General features: G+C 41.0%; 1 protein-coding gene across 5 annotated transcripts in view; it reads right to left on the bottom strand.

Annotated features, from left to right (window-relative positions):
• The window catches only part of CAMK4 (calcium/calmodulin dependent protein kinase IV), a 279,256-nt gene that overhangs the window by 80,789 nt on the left and 177,538 nt on the right, over positions 1-20,929 (bottom strand). The window lies entirely within an intron of this gene.

Raw genomic sequence — 20,929 nt, forward strand, 5'->3', positions numbered from 1 at the left:
TCCTGTCCCCACTGCTATGTCTAAACCATTTCTCCTCCCTTGTCCTCCTAAAGTCTCAGCTGTCTTGAAATGTCTGCCATCAGCCAGCCCAACTTGCACCCTTTTTTGTTTTGCTCCTATTCCTATCTCTGTTACTCTTCCTAAGCATCCTCAGATCTCAGAACATTTCAGCAACTTCATCTCAACCTCGGATCCTGTCATCGTTCTTAACAACTTCAACTCTCATGTGAACGATCCTGTCAACATCCTTGTCTCTAGTTTGTCATTTCTTCAATTCCAACAATCTCCTCCTCCACTCTCCCTTAGTAACCCATCCCCATTGCCATATCCAGGCCTTGTCATTACCAGCAATTGTACCACTTCAAAAATACTGATTTGAAACCTCCTGCTTTCTGCCTTCTACCTCCTGTCTTTTTAGTTCTTACTTAGTTTCCATGGTCCATTAGGATAAGCACTGATAGGGCCGCCTGGGTGGCTCAGTGGTTGAGTGTCTGCCTTTGGCTCATGGCGTGACCAAAGGTCCCAGGGTCCCGGGATCGAGTCCCCCAACAGGCTCCCCACAGGAAGTCTGCTCCTCCCTCCACCTGTGTCTCTGCCTCTCTCTCGGAGTCTCTCACAAGTAAATAAAATCTTTTTTTAAAAAAGGATAAGCACTGATATGCATCTCCCCCAACTCCTTTTGCTCTTATCTTTCTCTGTTGGACTTCCCAAGTAAAACCCTTAAATTGGTTAAACTCTACTCTTCTTTTACTCCATGTCTGTGTCTGAACTAAAGTGTCTGGACAACAATCTTGACTGGTCCCATTTTTTAATTTATGACCCCTAATCTCAAGGGACCCTCAGAGCTCCTTACTCTACAACAGAACATTTCACACTTTTCCTCCTCTAACATCCAATACTCCCCCTGCCTTCCCCCTTTTACCATAGATCTCCTATTCTATACCTTTCCAACCCTCTGAGAGGTATAAATAATACAAAGAGAACACAATATTATCATCATCCAATTTATTATCCTATATACATTTGTATCCAATTAATGTCATCCATTTATTCCACAAAAATTTTTGATCCCCCCCTACATGGAGATGTTATTCTGGGCATGAGGATACAGGAGTGAACAAAACAGATAAACTGCCTAGAAATTTCATGTCCTAAGAAGCTTATTATGTTCTAGTGAAGATTACAAAAGAAGTAAATAAGTAAAAGGTCCAGAGTTGATAAATACTAAGGAAGAAAAAAAGGTAAAGGACATGGGGTGTCCTACCTGTCCAATAGCAAGGATGCTATTTGAGATCGAGGGTTAGAGACGTACCATGGTGCAGGGCCACTTGGATCTGAGGTAGGAGTGCTTTAGACCAAGAAACAGCAAACACCAAGGCCCTCAGCTACGAGTGGCAGCAAGGTGTTTAGCCAAAGCAAAGTGACAGGGGAGGAAAGTAGGAGATGATGATGGAGGCTCCACATAACCAGGGGTCAGGTCATAGAAGCTACGGTGACTGGGTAAGAACTTGATGCTTTAGGAGGAGAGAGGTCATACACAATTTTAAGATTCTGAGAAAAGAATGACACAGTCTTAGTTAAGTTTTAAAAGGATACTCTGAAAAAATAAATAAAAATAAATAAATAAGTAAATAAGTAAGTAAGTAAATAAATAGATAGATAGATAGATAGATAGATAGATAGATAGATAGATAGATAGATAAATAGATACTCTGAGGGGTAACCAACTGAGCAGCTCAGTTGGTTAAGCATTTGACTCTTGATTTTGGTTCAGGCCATGATCTCAGGAGCATAAGACTGAGCCCCACAGTGGGCTCTGTGCTGAGTATGGAGCCTGCTTGAGATTCCCTCTCCCCTCTTTCTGCCCTTCCCCACTCCCTCTCTAAAAAAAAAAAAAGAAAGAAAAAGAAAGAAAAAAGATGCTCTGAATTTTATAGAGATGAGGATGATGGAAAGAGTAAAGCAGGGACACTAGTTAACAAGTTATTCCAGTGAGAAATTAGGGAGGTTTGGTAGTGATGACAGAGGCATGAAGCAGATGGGTATTTTTAAGGGAGAGAAAATAGTATTTGCAGATGAACTGGCTACGGGATGTAAGAGAAAGAAAAGTGCAGAAGTTGACTCTAAGTTTTTCAGCTTCAGCAATGGGAAGCATAAAACGGCCATTAAGTCCTGAGGTGGGAAGGACTAAAGGAGCAGGTTCAGAAGAGCTAGTAACATCACGGCCCTGCCCACTGTCCACTCCACTTACCCATCGGCCGTCCCCTCTCATTCTAGCTCGCTAATCATCTAGTCAATCTCTGAAGAAGCCAAGATCATTTCCATTTCTGGGCCTTTCCACCACGTACTAGATAGTTTTCTGTCCTGAATGTTCTTCTGCTAGATCTTGCAGTGTGAGTCTGGGCCCAGTGGAGAGGAACATGGAAGGGGCAGCTGCACAGTGGAGGTCATGGTTCAGAGGTGGAGGCAGTGATGAGCCCTGGCCATGATGGGGTGGGACAGCAAGGAGGTATGCACTGTGGAGGGACCAATATCTTATTTTATATTTCACACTGACGAGCATCACCACTCTTGTTCTGATTAGCCTGGGAAGACAAACTCTCATAATGCACATCAATCAAATAAGCTTGGTTTTGGAAACTATGAGACTCATTTTTTGATAGTTCTGTTAATAGTCACCTCCTACTCCCTGCAGACTCCTGAAACACTGGCAGGGCCATGGGAAGAGTAGAGCTTTCCAGTGGAGGAGGAGCCCAAGAACTGGAAGAGTTCAGGCCAGACAAGAATGGCTCCATGAAGTTCAAACAGGAAATAAAGATGCCTGTATTTCGGAACCGGAAATGTCAGGGAGATTCAGAACCGGGCAGCTCCCTCAAGGGAGGCACCTCTGCTCCCACATTCCTACATTCTAAAATCTAAGCCTTTCTGCTCACAGATGCCAGAGATTCTTTCACAAGAAACAGTCTTTTATTTTATAGTGAATGAAACAGGCTTAAAATATTCCTAGGAGAGATGACAAGCTGAACAAAGTTTATACAAAAGATCTGGCTCATGCTAGACTCTCACTAGAAACAGATTTGGCTTAACAGAGAAAAGACAGGAGATATATAAAAATATATAAAGCAGAAAGGACTTTACATCTTTCACTAGCTCTTTTCCCCTTTTTCATCTCTGTATCTCTCCCTGGGATTAAGAATATATGGGAGTAACCCTGATTTAATACCTCTTCTCCTTCAAAAGATCCTAGATTGGGTATCTCACAATGCCAGAGGCATCCCTCAGTGCCTCACCTCTCTGCCTGCTTCCGAAGCATTTCTCTGCTTCCCTCCACAGACAAACTCCCCAGAATGGTCTCTGCCTCCTTTCTCCACTTCTTCCTCCCACCCTCTTGTATTTGTCAGTGCAACCCTCTCTGGCTTCATCCCAAGAACGCCTCCAAATTGCTCTTCTAGAAAAGAATCAGGGCCTTTTTGGAGGAGCCCTTGGAGCCAAACTACTCATCCTATCCTGTCAGCAGCATTGGATATATTTGGTCACTCCGTTCTTGAAATAAAATTGATTATTCCATGTCACCACTCTGGTCTGACTTTCCTTCTACTTTAAAGGCTCTGAGGGCAGCCCCAGTGGCTCAGTGGTTAGGCACCGCCTTCAGCCCAGGGTGTGATCCTGGAGACCCGGGATCGAGTCCCACGTCGGGCTCCCTGCATGGAGCCTGCTTCTCCCTCTGCCTGTGTCTCTGCCTGCCTCTCTCTCCTCTCTCTCTCTCTCTCTCTCTCATGAATGAATAAAATCTTTAAAAAAATAAAATAAAATAAAAAATAAAGGCTCTGAAATACCTCCTCACTAATCTCTCTGGATTCTTACCCTTTACAATCATTCCCTCTGCATACAGGCTACAGTGATGTCTTTAAAATGTGTATCAGAGCATGTCACTCTCCTACCTAAATGCCTTTGTTGGCATCTATTGCACTTAGAATAAACACAAACGCTTTACCATGGACCATAAAACTCTGGATGGCTGGGCCTCACCCTTTCAATCTGATGTCATTTTTCTCTCTACACAGGCCTTTCAACTACTAGACCCGACTCCAAAGCCTTTGCACTTGCTCCTTCCTCTTGCACTAGACCTTCTGACTTCTCAGAGCACTTGAGGGGCCTTCCCTGGACTCTTCTTCAAAAGTGACTACACACACATACACATTTATCCTCACACCATGAATCATATCACTCTAATCTCTTAATAACATTTACCAAAAAAGCCAATGTTATCATTTAATTTCCAATTCATTGTTTTTCTTACCAGAACACAAAGCTGTAGGACACCAAGGGTTCTGTCCATTTCCTACACATCAGTATCCCCAGCATTTTTTTACCAATGCCTGGTATACAGTGGAAGGAAGGAAAGAAGGAAGGAAGGAAGGAAGGAAGGAAGGAAGGAAGGAAGGAAGGAAGGGAGGGAGGGAGCTAGTACTTCAATACAAGAGTTGGCTGGTTCAAAGGAAAGATCCCTGGTTTCACAGCTTTGGTTAGCGGAGATTAGAACTGGTTAGTCTGTCCTCTTGTCATTCGAATCTGTATGACATTTTTGTCATGTTATTGGTACTAATGGAGTGGAGGACACCTGTCCTCCTGGCAGAGCAAAATACCCAATCTAGGGCCCGCATGGATATTAGCTTGTGGTTTCCAAACCGTGAGCCACAAAGAATCAGTATGCCATTTACTTAAGACGACATTCTCCCAAGGTAAGTGTGAATGTTCCAAGAAATAATAAATAATAATAAAAGCTTTGATGGCGTTACAGACTTTCTAATTCACTGCAACAGGGGGTGATGTTTCCCATCTGCTCCTCTCCCCCATCACAGGATACAGAGCTCTTCAAGCTGCCAAAAGGGAGGCCCATTCTTCAAACAGCACACCTTGCCTTTATTTGTGTGATCAATGCTTTGTATCAAACACAGCCAGAGAAAAGATTAAAAGAAGTGAAAATGATGAAAATCAGAAGCTGGTAGCAGGGGAGGGAGGAGCAAGATGGCGGAGGAGTAGGGTCTCCAAATCACCAGTCTCCACCAAACTACCTAGAAAACCTTCAAATTATCCTGAAAATCTATGAATTCGGCCTGAGATTTAAAGAGAGACCAGCTGGAATGCAACAGTGAGAAGAGTTCGCGCATCTATCAAGGTAGGAAGACGGGGAAAAAGAAATAAAGACACAAAGGCCTCCAAGGGGGAGGGGCCCCGCGAGGAGCCGGGCTGAGGCCGGGGCGAGTGTCCCCAGGACAGGAGAGCCCCGTCCCGGAGGAGCAGGAGCTGCACCGACCTTCCCGGGGGAAAGGGGCTCGCGGGGAGTTGGAGCAGGACCCAGGAGGGCGGGGATGCCCTCGGGCTCCCGGGGACACTAACAGAGCAACTGCGCGCCCAGGAGAGTGCGCCGAGCTCCCTAAGGGCTGCAGCGCGCACGGCGGGACCCGGCGGGACCCGGAGCAGCTGAAGGGGCTCGGGCGGCGGCTCCGCGGAGGGGGCTGCGCGGCCCCGGGATCAGCTCGGAGGGGCTCGGGCAGAGGAAGAGGCTCCTTGCGGAGGGGGCTGCGCGGTTCCAGGAGCAGCTCGGAGGGGCTCGGGCGGCGGCTCCGCGGAGGGGGCTGCGCGGCCCGGGAGCGCGAATCCACCAGCGCAGGCTCCGGAGCACAGGGCGCCGGGACACAGCCCAGGATCCCGCCTCCCCCGGGACAGGCAGAGGCCGGGAGGGCCCAGGACAGCGAGGACGCTCCTGCCCCAGCTGAGCAGATCAGCGGCCCCGCCCCGGAGCCTCCAGGCCCTGCAGACGGAGTTCCTGCCGGAGCTGAATCCAGGTTTCCAGAGCTGCCCCGCCACTGGGGCTGTTCCTCCTGCGGCCTCACGGGGTAAACAACCCCCACCGAGCCCTGCACCAGGCAGGGGCACAGCGGCTCCCCCAACTGCTAACACCTGAAAATCAGCACAACAGGCCCCTCCCCCAGAACACCAGCTAGACTGACAACTTCCAGGAGAAGCCAAGGGACTTAAAGAACACAGAATCAGAAGATACTCCCCTGTGGTTCTTTTTTTTTTTTTTTTTTTTTTTGTTTTGTTTTGTTTTTGTTTTTGTTTTGTTTTGCTTTTTGATTTGTTTCCTTCCCCCACCCCCTTTTTTTCTCCTTTCTTTTTCTTTCTCTTTTTCTTCTTTTTTTTTTCTCGTTTTTTTTTCTTTTCTTCCCTTTTTTTTTCTCTTTCTCTTTTCTTTCCTTCTTTCTCTCCTCTCTTTTTCTCTTTTTCCCAATACAATTTGCTTTTGGCCACTCTGCACTGAGCAAAATGACTAGAAGGAAAACCTCACCTCAAAAGAAAGAATCAGAAACAGCCCTCTCTCCCACAGAGTTACAAAATCTGGATTACAATTCAATGTCAGAAAGCCAATTCAGAAGCACTATTATACAGCTACTGGTGGCTCTAGAAAAAAGTATAAAGGACTCAAGAGACTTCATGACTGCAGAATTTAGAGCTAATCAGGCAGAAATTAAAAATCAATTGAATGAGATGCAATCCAAACTAGAAGTCCTAACGACGAGGGTTAACGAGGTGGAAGAACGAGTGAGTGACATAGAAGACAAGTTGATAGCAAAGAGGGAAACTGAGGAAAAAAGAGACAAACAATTAAAAGACCATGAAGATAGATTAAGGGAAATAAACGACAGCCTGAGGAAGAAAAACCTACGTTTAATTGGGGTTCCCGAGGGCGCCGAAAGGGACAGAGGGCCAGAATATGTATTTGAACAAATTCTAGCTGAAAACTTTCCTAATCTGGGAAGGGAAACAGGCATTCAGATCCAAGAAATAGAGAGATCCCCCCCTAAAATCAATAAAAACCGTTCAACACCTCGACATTTAATTGTGAAGCTTGCAAATTCCAAAGATAAGGAGAAGATCCTTAAAGCAGCAAGAGACAAGAAATCCCTGACTTTTATGGGGAGGAGTATTAGGGTAACAGCAGACCTCTCCACAGAGACCTGGCAGGCCAGAAAGGGCTGGCAGGATATATTCAGGGTCCTAAAGGAGAAGAACATGCAACCAAGAATACTTTATCCAGCAAGGCTCTCATTCAAAATGGAAGGAGAGATAAAGAGCTTCCAAGACAGGCAGCAACTAAAAGAATATGTGACCTCCAAACCAGCTCTGCAAGAAATTTTAAGGGGGACTCTTAAAATTCCCCTTTAAGAAGAAGTTCAGTGGAACAGTCCACAAAAACAAAGACTGAATAGATATCATGATGACACTAAACTCATATCTCTCAATAGTAACTCTGAATGTGAACGGGCTTAATGACCCCATCAAAAGGCGCAGGGTTTCAGACTGGATAAAAAAGCAGGACCCATCTATTTGCTGTCTACAAGAGACTCATTTTAGACAGAAGGACACCTACAGCCTGAAAATAAAAGGTTGGAGAACCATTTACCATTCGAATGGTCCTCAAAAGAAAGCAGGGGTAGCCATCCTTATATCAGATAAACTAAAATTTACCCCAAAGACTGTAGTGAGAGATGAAGAGGGACACTATATCATACTTAAAGGATCTATTCAACAAGAGGACTTAACAATCCTCAATATATATGCTCCGAATGTGGGAGCTGCCAAATATATAAATCAATTATTAACCAAAGTGAAGAAATACTTAGATAATAATACACTTATACTTGGTGACTTCAATCTAGCTCTTTCTATACTCGATAGGTCTTCTAAGCAAAACATCTCCAAAGAAACGAGAGCTTTAAATGATACACTGGACCAGATGGATTTCACAGATATCTACAGAACTTTACATCCAAACTCAACCGAATACACATTCTTCTCAAGCGCACATGGAACTTTCTCCAGAATAGACCACATATTGGGTCACAAATCGGGTCTGAACCGATACCAAAAGATTGGGATTGTCCCCTGCATATTCTCGGACCATAATGCCTTGAAATTAGAACTAAATCACAACAAGAAGTTTGGAAGGACCTCAAACACATGGAGGTTAAGGACCATCCTGCTAAAAGATAAAAGGGTCAACCAGGAAATTAAGGAAGAATTAAAAAGATTCATGGAAACTAATGAGAATGAAGATACAACCGTTCAAAATCTTTGGGATGCAGCAAAAGCAGTCCTAAGGGGGAAATACATCGCAATACAAGCATCCATTCAAAAACTGGAAAGAACTCAAATACAAAAGCTAACCTTACACATAAAGGAGCTAGAGAAAAAACAGCAAATAGATCCTACACCCAAGAGAAGAAGGGAGTTAATAAAGATTCGAGCAGAACTCAACGAAATCGAGACCAGAAGAACTGTGGAACAGATCAACAGAACCAGGAGTTGGTTCTTTGAAAGAATTAATAAGATAGATAAACCATTAGCCAGCCTTATTAAAAAGAAGAGAGAGAAGACTCAAATTAATAAAATCATGAATGAGAAAGGAGAGATCACTACCAACACCAAGGAAATACAAACGATTTTAAAAACATACTATGAACAGCTATACGCCAATAAATTAAGCAATCTAGAAGAAATGGACGCATTCCTGGAAAGCCACAAACTACCAAAACTGGAACAGGAAGAAATAGAAAACCTGAACAGGCCAATAACCAGGGAGGAAATTGAAGCAGTCATCAAAAACCTCCCAAGACACAAGAGTCCAGGGCCAGATGGCTTCCCAGGAGAATTTTATCAAACGTTTAAAGAAGAAATCATACCTATTCTCCTAAAGCTGTTTGGAAAGATAGAAAGAGATGGAGTACTTCCAAATTCGTTCTATGAAGCCAGCATCACCTTAATTCCAAAGCCAGACAAAGACCCCGCCAAAAAGGAGAATTACAGACCAATATCCCTGATGAACATGGATGCAAAAATTCTCAACAAGATACTGGCCAATAGGATCCAACAGTACATTAAGAAAATTATTCACCATGACCAAGTAGGATTTATCCCTGGGACACAAGGCTGGTTCAACACCCGTAAAACAATCAATGTGATTCATCATATCAGCAAGAGAAAAACCAAGAACCATATGATCCTCTCATTGGATGCAGAGAAAGCATTTGACAAAATACAGCATCCATTCCTGATCAAAACTCTTCAGAGTGTAGGGATAGAGGGAACATTCCTCGACATCTTAAAAGCCATCTACGAAAAGCCCACAGCAAATATCATTCTCAATGGGGAAGCACTGGGAGCCTTTCCCCTAAGATCAGGAACAAGACAGGGATGTCCACTCTCACCACTGCTATTCAACATAGTACTGGAAGTCTTAGCCTCAGCAATCAGACAACAAAAAGACATTAAAGGCATTCAAATTGGCAAAGAAGAAGTCAAACTCTCCCTCTTCGCCGATGACATGATACTGTACATAGAAAACCCAAAAGTCTCCACCCCAAGATTGCTAGAACTCATACAGCAATTCGGTAGCGTGGCAGGATACAAAATCAATGCCCAGAAGTCAGTGGCATTTCTATACACTAACAATGAGACTGAAGAAAGAGAAATTAAGGAGTCAATCCCATTTACAATTGCACCCAAAAGCATAAGATACCTAGGAATAAACCTAACCAAAGATGTAAAGGATCTATACCCTCAAAACTATAGAACACTTCTGAAAGAAATTGAGGAAGACACAAAGAGATGGAAAAATATTCCATGCTCATGGATTGGCAGAATTAATATTGTGAAAATGTCAATGTTACCCAGGGCAATATACACGTTTAATGCAATCCCTATCAAAATACCATGGACTTTCTTCAGAGAGTTAGAACAAATTATTTTAAGATTTGTGTGGAATCAGAAAAGACCCCGAATAGCCAGGGGAATTTTAAAAAAGAAAACCATATCTGGGGGCATCACAATGCCAGATTTCAGGTTGTACTACAAAGCTGTGGTCATCAAGACAGTGTGGTACTGGCACAAAAACAGACACATAGATCAGTGGAACAGAATAGAGAATCCAGAAGTGGACCCTGAACTTTATGGGCAACTAATATTCGATAAAGGAGGAAAGACTATCCATTGGAAGAAAGACAGTCTCTTCAATAAATGGTGCTGGGAAAATTGGACATCCACATGGAGAAGAATGAAACTAGACCACTCTCTTTCACCATACACAAAGATAAACTCAAAATGGATGAAAGATCTAAATGTGAGACAAGATTCCATCAAAATCCTAGAGAAGAACACAGGCAACACCCTTTTTGAACTCGGCCATAGTAACTTCTTGCAAGATACATCCACGAAGGCAAAAGAAACAAAAGCAAAAATGAACTATTGGGACTTCATCAAGATAAGAAGCTTTTGCACAGCAAAGGATACAGTCAACAAAACTCAAAGACAACCTACAGAATGGGAGAAGATATTTGCAAATGACATATCAGATAAAGGGCTAGTTTCCAAGATCTATAAAGAACTTATTAAACTCAACACCAAAGAAACAAACAATCCAATCATGAAATGGGCAAAAGACATGAACAGAAATCTCACAGAGGAAGACATAGACATGGCCAACATGCATATGAGAAAATGCTCTGCATCACTTGCCATCAGGGAAATACAAATGAAAACTACAATGAGATACCACCTCACACCAGTGAGAATGGGGAAAATTAACAAGGCAGGAAACAACAAATGTTGGAGAGGATGCGGAGAAAAGGGAACCCTCTTACACTGTTGGTGGGAATGTGAACTGGTGCAGCCACTCTGGAAAACTGTGTGGAGGTTCCTCAAACAGTTAAAAATATACCTGCCCTACGACCCAGCAATTGCACTGTTGGGGATTTACCCCAAAGATACAAATGCAATGAAACGCCGGGACACCTGCACCCCGATGTTTCTAGCAGCAATGGCCACGATAGCCAAACTGTGGAAGGAGCCTCGGTGTCCAACGAAAGATGAATGGATAAAGAAGATGTGGTTTATGTATACAATGGAATATTACTCAGCTATTAGAAATGACAAATACCCACCATTTGCTTCAACGTGGATGGAACTGGAGGGTATTATGCTGAGTGAAGTAAGTCAGTCAGAGAAGGACAAACATTATATGTTCTCATTCATTTGGGGAATATAAATAATAGTGAAAGGGAATATAAGGGAAGGGAGAAGGAATGTGTGGGAAATATCAGAAAGGGAGACAGAACATAAAGACTGCTAACTCTGGGAAACGAACTAGGGGTGGTAGAAGGGGAGGAGGGCGGGGGGTGGGAGTGAATGGGTGACGGGCACTGGGTGTTATTCTGTATGTTAGTAAATTGAACACCAATAAAAAAATAAATTAAAAAAAAAAAAAAAAAAAAAAAAAAAAAAAAAAAAAAAAAAAAAAAAAAAAAAAAGAAGCTGGTAGCAGTGCCAGCTGGAAGGCACTATGGGCTCCTGAAGGAGCTAGACGACCTTGGGAAGCAGGGAAGTGTAGGGATGGAGCTGCAAACTCTCTGTTGTCTCTGCCTGCCAGGGGACAGTTCAAGAGGGAAGCTTGGCTGGGTCCCTACTCCCCCAGATTCCCTGACACCAGCACAGTCAGATGCTTGCAAAAAGAAAGAAGCTGATATCCTGTGATAAAAAAGGAATGTAATGTCAGCCTCCGAAATTCTCTTTTCAGGGGCATGTTGCCAGGGCTGGAAGAAAATAGATAGTATAGGGGATTCCTGGGTGGCTCAGCGGTTTGGCGCCTGCCTTTGGCCCAGGGCGCGATCCTGGAGTCCCAGGATCGAATCCCACATCGGGCTCCAGGCATGGAGCCTGCTTCTCCCTCCTCCTGTATCTCTGCCTCTCTCTCTCTCTCTCTCTATGTCTATCACAAATAAGTAAATAAATCTTAAAGAAAGAAAGAAGAAAGAAAGAAAGAAAGAAAGAAAGAAAGAAAGAAAGAAAGAAAGAAAGAAGAAAAAAAGAAAGAAAGAAAGAAGAAAGAAAGAAAGAAAGAAAGAAAGAAAGAAAGAAAGAAAGAAAGAAAGAAAGAAAGAAAGAAAAAAAAATAGTATAAATTTCTAGAGAAGTATCCTAGCCATCTTAAAAAAAATGTGAAATATAAAACATACGAGTGAGGAATATACCGACCATTGGAACACAATTATCATTAGCATTTTGGTTCATTTTCTTTCAACTTTTTAAACGCTGTTTCTTTACATACTTCAAATACAGAGAGATAGCTTTGTTTCTTACAACTTTCATGAAAAATACCATAAGATATTAAGGATACCTAACATTCACAAGCAAAGTGTAAAACAGTTTCCTAATGCCCTAGTATCATCAATGACTATTTTTATCATTAGATTCTTAGGATTTCTTACAATTTGCTACAATATAAATCATTGTGTAATGAACAGCCATGGCTGTGCTTTATTTTAAAATGCAACTTGTGGGATGCCTGAGGGGCTCCATGGTTGAGCATCTGCCTTCGGCTCAGGGCGTGGGATCGTGGGATTGAGTCCCACATTGTGCTCCCCACAGGGAGCCTGCTTCTCTCTCTGCCTGTGTCTCTGTCTCTCTCTGTCTCATGAATTAAAAAATAAAATATTTTATAAATAAATAAATAAATAAATAAATAAATAAATAAATAAATAAATAAATACAATTTTTTGAAAATGCAACTTGAATTCTGGTTCTGCCATTTAGAGTCCTTGATAAAATCATTTATCCTGTCTGAGGATTATTTAGATTTCTTCAGAGCTAAAATAGAGATAATAATTGCTATTTACAGTATCACTGTTTAAGGAGTAAATGAAAATAGTTGTGAAGTCTCCTGCTCACAGATGTTCAGTGCCTTTCCTGAAAGGACTTTTTAAAAGTAAGGTAAGTATTTCCTAGTGTTCTATTTTCAATTTTCTATGTTTTCCCATAAAAGTCACTCTAATTGAAACAAACTAAATTTAGAAATATTGGGATTTATGAGAGTGCCAGTCCTAGTAAGGAAAAAAGTGTCTAAGAAGCTTGAAATATGGTTTTGTTCCTCTTTCCTTCTAAAAGTGAAAGATAACTTCATCAAAATCCTAAACTATATCCAATATAATCTTCTTATTTGAAGGTAATCAAAGGGGGGAACTGATATCTGTTTGCATTTACATTTAAATGCCTTCCTGCACCTTTTTTTGAAGACTGGGATAAGAGCCGCACTACTTTGGTTAAGCTCCACAGAGCTTTTAATACCAAAATCTTATGTTTATTACCCAGTTGACCACCGAGGTCACACCTGAGTTACTACAGACCTGGGTATCAGCTATCTCCTAATTCGAATTTCTCTTAGAACTTAACAAATTGCATCATGCCCTTGTAGTGCTGAGGTAGGGAAACTGAAGGAAGGAATAAAAACCTGCTTTTTGTGCCTTTCCTGCCTCTGTTCTTGCTAGGACCTGCACCTCTCCTTTGCACATGCCTTAATGCACATAGTGTACATCTTCCTGGTATGAGATGAGGAGTTTTGATTTCTCTAGAATAGACAATATCTGAGGAAGGCCAGGTGTGGATGACTGGATGCAGCTATCATGTGGTTGTTCCAGATCACCAGGGCTGGGCATCTTGACATCAAGGCCTCCTGGCTCCAAGGAGTAACATCTGGGTCCTCATCTTTGCTCTAGGTGGTTCCTGGATGCCTGAGAGGACATGTACGCCATCATGATCCTCAATTTTAAAACCCCAGACCCCAAACAAAGACAGGGATCTTATGACTTTGTGGTCTGTCAAATAACAAAAACAAAAAATACTCTTATAAACATGATTTTAAATCTCAACAATCACATTTTGGGGTTGAATCCCATAAGAGAAAAGCTTTCAACAGGAGAAACCTGGACACTCTTAGAAGCTTTAGCTCCTTAACTGTTCTTTCTAAGATAATTATGACTTTCAAATAAGCTAATTAATATTGTTCAAGGATGCTGAAATTTTTCTCTAAGAAAAGTAATGTTACTGACAAAAAAAAAGATTTTAAATTACCTCAAAAGCAATATAAACATGTTCTGGGGCTGGAATTAAAAGGAGAGAGATAGTAGAAATCTTAATGATTTAAGGTTTGAAAAAAATTCCATTGTTGATGTTGCTGCAGGGCAGTACTCTTCCTCTGAAGGTGTGACCTTGCTGAAGAAGCGTCTTAACACGAGTGGACCCAGAGCTTCGCTTTTCTGGAGACCAGAGGCTTCTAGAAATCCTCAGATGAAGTATGTCAGCTCAGTTCTTCTCAACATCTTTCTCTTTGGGGTGATGTGCACATCCTCCTGGTGCTCCCATTAGTTTCTCCTTAAGTCTCTTCTGGGTTAAATGGCTCAGAGTCTAAAGGCCTCATGCCTAAGTGACTGGGTAGACACGCACATCATTCCATGCCAATGCCCTAGCGTGTCCCCTCTCTGATACTGTCCAGGACTGGCAGGGTTCAGAGAAGACAGCAGAACGGGTTTGTGATCTATGCCCTGAGCTGGTCTCTGATTTTGTGCTGCCTGGCTGGTTTAGTCCTGTCCCTGAATGTCGGCCACTATGTGACTCCCTGATGTGTCCCCAACTGTCTATCGCTGCTGGCGGCCTCATCTGGTCAGGTGTTCAGTGTAGTCAGCGGCTGGTGATGGCTGTGGTGCATGGGTACTTCAATCTCACTGGAGACACCATGGGTAACTTTAAGCAAGTATGGAAAGAACAGGGCAAGGGACAAACAGCTCTGAGACAGATAAACTTACATTAAATATTTACCCTAGAGAAGTTCTTTTAAACTGAAAAAGATTTTTTAAATGAGGTAACACTAAGATGTCTTTAACTGGAAAGTTTAAGTATCATTTCCCCAGATATCCAGGGGTACCAGTCTCAGGAAGAATTTAATTATCATAGAAAATAGAGGATACTTTGCACTGCTGGGGATTGACCCCAAAGCTACAGATGCAATGAAACGCTGGGACACTTGCACCCCGATGTTTCTAGCAGCAATGTCCACAATAGCCAAACTGTGGAAGGAGCCTCGGTGTCCATCGAAAGATGAATGGATAAAGAAGATGTGGTTTATGTAGACAATGGAATATTCCTCAGCCATTAGAAACGACAAATACCCACCATTTGCTTCGACGTGGATGGACCTGGAGGGTATGATGCTGAGTGAAGTAAGTCAATCGGAGAAGGACAAACATTATATGGTCTCATTCATTTGGGGAATATAACAGTGAAAGGGAATAAAGGGGAAGGGAGAATAAATGGGTAGGAAATATCAGAAAGGGAGACAGAACATGGAAGACTCCTAACGAAACGAACTAGGGGTGGTGGAAAGGGAGGTGGGCGGGGGGTGGGGGTGACTGGGTGATGGGCACTGAGGGGGGGATGGGATGAGCACTGGGTGTTATGCTAAATGTTGGCAAATTGAACTCCAATAAAAAATTTTTTTAATTAAAAAAAAAGAAAATAGAGGATACTTTAAATTTTTTGGCAGATAAACGTTGTAGGTAAATTTTGACACTTGTCCACATTTCCCCTTCATAAGAATGTCAAAATTTAAAAGCTCATAATGGTAATCTTACATCTGCTTTATCAGGGAAAAAAAATCATTCACAGCTTGTAGTACTTTATTACACATGCCCCATCTTGACATTGATCACAACACCCAAATGTGTCCTCATGTTATTATGGAAAAATAGTTCTAGACTATTCTGATCCCCAAATTAAAAAAAAAAAATCCTCCCAATGACAGCTTGGTATGTTGTGTGTGTGGGGGGGACTAGATATAACAACCCATTTGATATATTTTCCAGATTTCTGGGGTAGAGATAAATATGAGAAGCTTTAAGTGAATTTATCTTGTGATACTGACACCTGCAGCAGAGAAGATATTGGAATTCCATACACGCATCCATGCCTGGGGTCCCTCCATCCCATCTGCCAGTAAGGCAAAGTGCAAAGAGATTCACACCAAGCAACACAATATAGTTTGTGTCTTACACGCTCCCTAGTTATTCCTCTTTCATTTGTTAGTGAATATTGTGTGCTGAGACTCATTAAATTAAGCTTTTAACAGCATTTGTAAAGAAATAGGTTGCTTGTGTTTGCTGCACATAGGGAATATTATTTACCTTTGTTTCACAGTGTGACTTAGAAATGCACTCAGTTTCTCTTTTTCTGTGTCAACAGAGGCTTTTTCATCTCTTATCAGCTTAGCAAGGAGCAATATCTAGTTTCAGTCTTAGATCTGGGCCATGATCATTCCTATCTTTTTTTGTCTGTTTTTTTTTCCCCCCTTTGGTCTTTTTTTTTTATCAGGACTTAACTGGTATAAACAGAAAGGACCCAGATTTAGGACTCAAAGCCCTGGGTTCAAATTCTGTATGCCATTATGTACTTTGGACACGTCTGTTTTCTAAAACTCCCATAAGTAAGATACTCCCATGGGGCATGTTGCGTTAACATGTGAAGGGGCCACATAGGGTTTAATAATTACATGTGGGCACCATTCTTATCAGCATTAAGCTCCTTTACTGTTAAAACTACTGAAGGGGCATAAGATGACTTGAGAATATTTAACTTTAAAAAGAAAGCAGTTGAAAGCTAATTCAATACTGAAAATTATTCAAATCTCTTCTAATTAATATCTGCTCATAGTCACTCCTTTCCTATCCTTTAGCAGACCCATGGTTTTGGAGTTCCACAACTTGATCCTTTTTCTTAGCCTTCCTTCTCCCCTCTTCTTCTTACCTTATCTGGATGTATGTAGCTTTGACCATCATTCAACATTGTACCATAAATACAAAAAAAATCAAAATTTATTGCAATGTCCTTCTGTTAACACTGATATTATAGCCTGTTCCCTTCTTAGTAAGCTATGAATCCCAACTCTGCTCTAAGGCTGGTAAACTGTTCTTTCAACTCTCTCGTCTCCCTGGATGTGGCCCACTGGGCACTACTCCCCAGCTCTGGTCTTCCAACCTGGGCTCCTTTCAACTGCTGGTCTCCTAGCACTTCTCCTTCGGTTTCTAGGCCTTTTCCATTCAGCTCTATGAGAAGTTTCTAGTCTCCACCTATAAGATTTCCTGTTTGTGGCTAATCACGCATCTCCTTTTTCTACTACTCCACAGCCTCCATTTAAAGGGTGGAGATCACTTTAGATCAAGCTGCCCACTCCTTATAAAAGCACTAGAGGTTTCACTGTGATCATCTGAGTGGATGGCGTCACTGCAAAGTGTGTTTCCTTTAGGCAACAGCACCCAGGCATGCGCCTATACTCTCAATCTCTCTTTCTCCCCACCTCCCACCACCCTTCAAAGCAGGTTGTCTGAATTATGGTTTATTTTTTAAAAGGCAACAAAATACTTAGGAAAGATCAATATAATGAGAGGATGGATAAGCAGGCTGAATTGTGACAAATTCCAGCAGCCTTGCTATCAAAAATGAGAACAAATCACACTGCAACAACTAATTCTCTGCAAGAAGGTTCAGACTTCCAAGTGGCTCTCTGAATGGTAAAGCATACAAATCAGGGCAAGGTTTTAACATTCCAGCCCACTACCTTTTTCTCGTGTAGACATATACTTGTCACAGACTGAATAGAAATATACCTGTTCTTATTCCAGGAAACCTGCCTTAATAGTTCCCCTAAAAATCAATAGGTTTCAACTGACAATGCTTGAAGAAGTTTCACTTCAGTTGATACAGCTTGTTATCTGCAAGCTACTTTACTTAATGTGTTCTGAGACCTCAACTGGGCCGAAAAAGTCTATTTGAGATACTGATTTATATTCTCCTGTCCATCACTGACCAAAGGCAACCTTGACTTCACTTTTAAAGCACACCCATGAATGGTTACAAGTGGCCATGGCAACATTTAATAAATGCAAATCTTTAATTAAGATGAACCCAGACATCTCTCTTATGTAAATCATTGAAAATGGAAAATAAATGGCCCATGGTCAGTGTTCTATGTTCCCCAAGGCTAGGTAGAAAGAGACAAGAGCAGGTAATCCTCAGTTTACCCAGTGGGGTAAATAGTATTATCTTTATTTTAGAATGGAAGAATCTGGAAATTTCCTCTAATGGACATATCCTGAAGTTTCATCTACCAAGAATTTAGGAGGAGGCCTGTGTATATTTAATCTAGAACGTTTCAAATTCTCCTGCAACATCATAGTTATATATTCAAATAGTTAACTCATAAGAATATAAGGAAAAATGAGTAGACATTAAAAAATAAACCACAGAATTATTAGCAAATCACAAGGTGTGTTTCTTCAACTAACTCAAAAAAAGATAAAAGGCCTCTTTCACCCTTTAGCACTTAATGGAAATTTTATAAAACTTAAAGGCATTTTCTAGTAAAATAAATTATTCAACAAAAACCTTTATAGAAATTGATAGGTAACTTTACACTCTAATAACTAAAATATGACAAAATTTAGACCAGGGACAGCTTCTACACTGTGGACCTAGCCACACTGCTCCCATGCTAAGAACCAGAATACAGCAATGAGGTTGAAAGCATTCTAAATCTAGCAATCATGAGTATCCAAGATTTGTTTGTATAGGAGGTCCTAAGATCAGAGATCTTTATTTAGCACCGTATTAAATTTGATTGATAATAGCAGTAATTTTAAAAGCACTCTAAAAACAATATAATTAATCTTATTCATACAAAATTGCAGAATATGTTGGGTACTGCTTACTCAGTTTTAAATGAAGCTAATGAGAACATCAGAATTGCACAGAATGAACTGGTACTATCATAATATAAAATGTCTGTGTAGACCCTTTATTTTTTTTTTGTAGACCCTTTATAATTAATAAGAATGTTCCCACTTATAGCAAGCTTCCTAGGTATTGAAAAATATTTTACATAAATGATCTCACTTTAATCTTCATTAGAACACCATGAGCTAGATGTTCTTAAAGCCATTTTACAGATGAAGAAACTAAGATTGAGAGTTTGTTTGTTGTAAAGCCACACAAGTAGTAAATGGCAGGAGTGATCCTGAACTCAATGTGTCTGGCTCCAGACCCCATAATCTCACCCCACAACTGCACAGCCCTTCTTAAGGAGACTCAGAAAACCTATACATGCTGAAATGGCATGCTGAGATTGGCTCTCAGACTCACAAATTCTGAATTTATACACTGAGATTAATTCTTAGACTTGGTACTGGGTATTTCATGAAAGGGCATAGATTTTCCAGTAAGCTGAATGAAGTCTCTTCCAAGAGCTGAGCCATACAGCTAGAAATTGCATCTCACTTTTAGAATTCAAATACTTGTCTCCAAAATTTCAAGGACACTATAATGATTGGTGAGCATAATTTTCTTAAATTTCAGTTTTTCTTGAATATGAGCCATACTGATAGGGATGAAGGGTGATTATTTAGATATACCCTGAGGTATGTACTTCTAAGGAAGAAAGGTAAAGCACGTAACTCACTCCTAAAATAGTAACGGCATTATCACCATGCCATTCTTTAAAAGTTGTAATTCCATTTCACTCAGCAAAATTCAGTCCAAACTGAAGGTTCCATCTGCTTAATCTGTTCAAATTCTGACACCTTCTTGAATCTATTTTTCTCATTTTGTCGCAGTTTTAGGTTCAGCATATTCAAAAGTCGTGTGATACCAGTAATAAGGTTCCGTCTCCTACATCACAGGTTGTCCTAATACCTGTGCCTGTCACAATCCTTTAATGCTCCAATGTTATTAATCTGAGGAAGTAGCTTAGTAAATCCTTTTTCTCTACTTCAATTTCTTCCAAATATCACATAAAATGGAGATGGTAAAGAACTCATGAATGAAGTGGAAAAAAGTTAGCCTTGTTTCTTCCTTCACCCTTGATTCATGTTTTACAAAGTTCATAGTACAAGTTCTACTGATACCTGCAAGTCACTTAGTTCTTAAATGCAAGGCGATAAAGAACTTCCGGGCAACCAAAAGGCACTGCTTCTGAATTTGTAGCTGTTTCAAAATTAAAGTTATAAAACAGGCCACCTTTTTCCCAAGAGGAGAGTAAGGATGCCACTCCAAGTGATTTGATAACTACTTCAGTACAAGGACCATGAATAATAGTGGAAAAAAAATTAAATCCATGATTACAAAAGACTCTTAATTCATTTTCCTTCTTGTTTATTACTCCTGCTGTCCTCAAAGCTTTATCCTTGTTAATGAGATGAATGGATATTGCTTCTAGAAACGTCCAGGTTTTTCATTAGGGCAAAAAGTTGGTTCAACTATAATGTTCTTTTTTCTAGCACTTCAATACACCTATAGTAGAGTCACTGATGTTTATCAGAACATTTAGAACCTGCAAGATTTTGAAATGCCTTTTTTTTTAAAGATTTTATTTATTTATTCATGAGAGACACAGAGAGAGAGAGAGGCAGAGACACAGGCAGAAGGGAAAAGCAGGTTCCATGCAGGAAGCCCGATGTGGGACTCGATCTCAGGACCCCGGGATCACGCCCTGAGCCAAAGGCAGACACCCAACCGCTGAGCCACCCAAGCATCCCTTGAAATGCTTTTTGAATGGCTAGAAGAAATGCTAAGTTATGATAAATAGGATGTCAATGCTGAAGTATGTTTTAACCCAAACTTTTGGTTATGAGAATTTTTATATATACTGAAATTTTGATATGCCAGCATGGATACTAGTATATTGTACTATATTCAATAATTGTTGATTTTTGTCATATTTTCTTTCTCTCCCCATATATATGTGTACATACATATACTCACACACATTTTTTTGTTGCTTAACTAATTGAAGGCAAATTGCAAGCATGTTATTACCTTGGTTGATACAAATTTTAATGTATACTAATTCTATAAAATATAGTTATCTATATATGAAGTATATGGTATTATATCCACCTATAAAATATATGGTAATTAAAAACATTTTTGTGGAGCCTGGGTGGCTGAATGGGTTGGGCGTCTGCCTTCAGCCCAGGTGGTGATTCTAGGGTCC

Source organism: Canis lupus, chromosome 3 (assembly GCF_011100685.1).
Source record: "Canis lupus familiaris isolate Mischka breed German Shepherd chromosome 3, alternate assembly UU_Cfam_GSD_1.0, whole genome shotgun sequence".
In the NCBI taxonomy this organism is placed as follows: domain Eukaryota; kingdom Metazoa; phylum Chordata; class Mammalia; order Carnivora; family Canidae; genus Canis; species Canis lupus.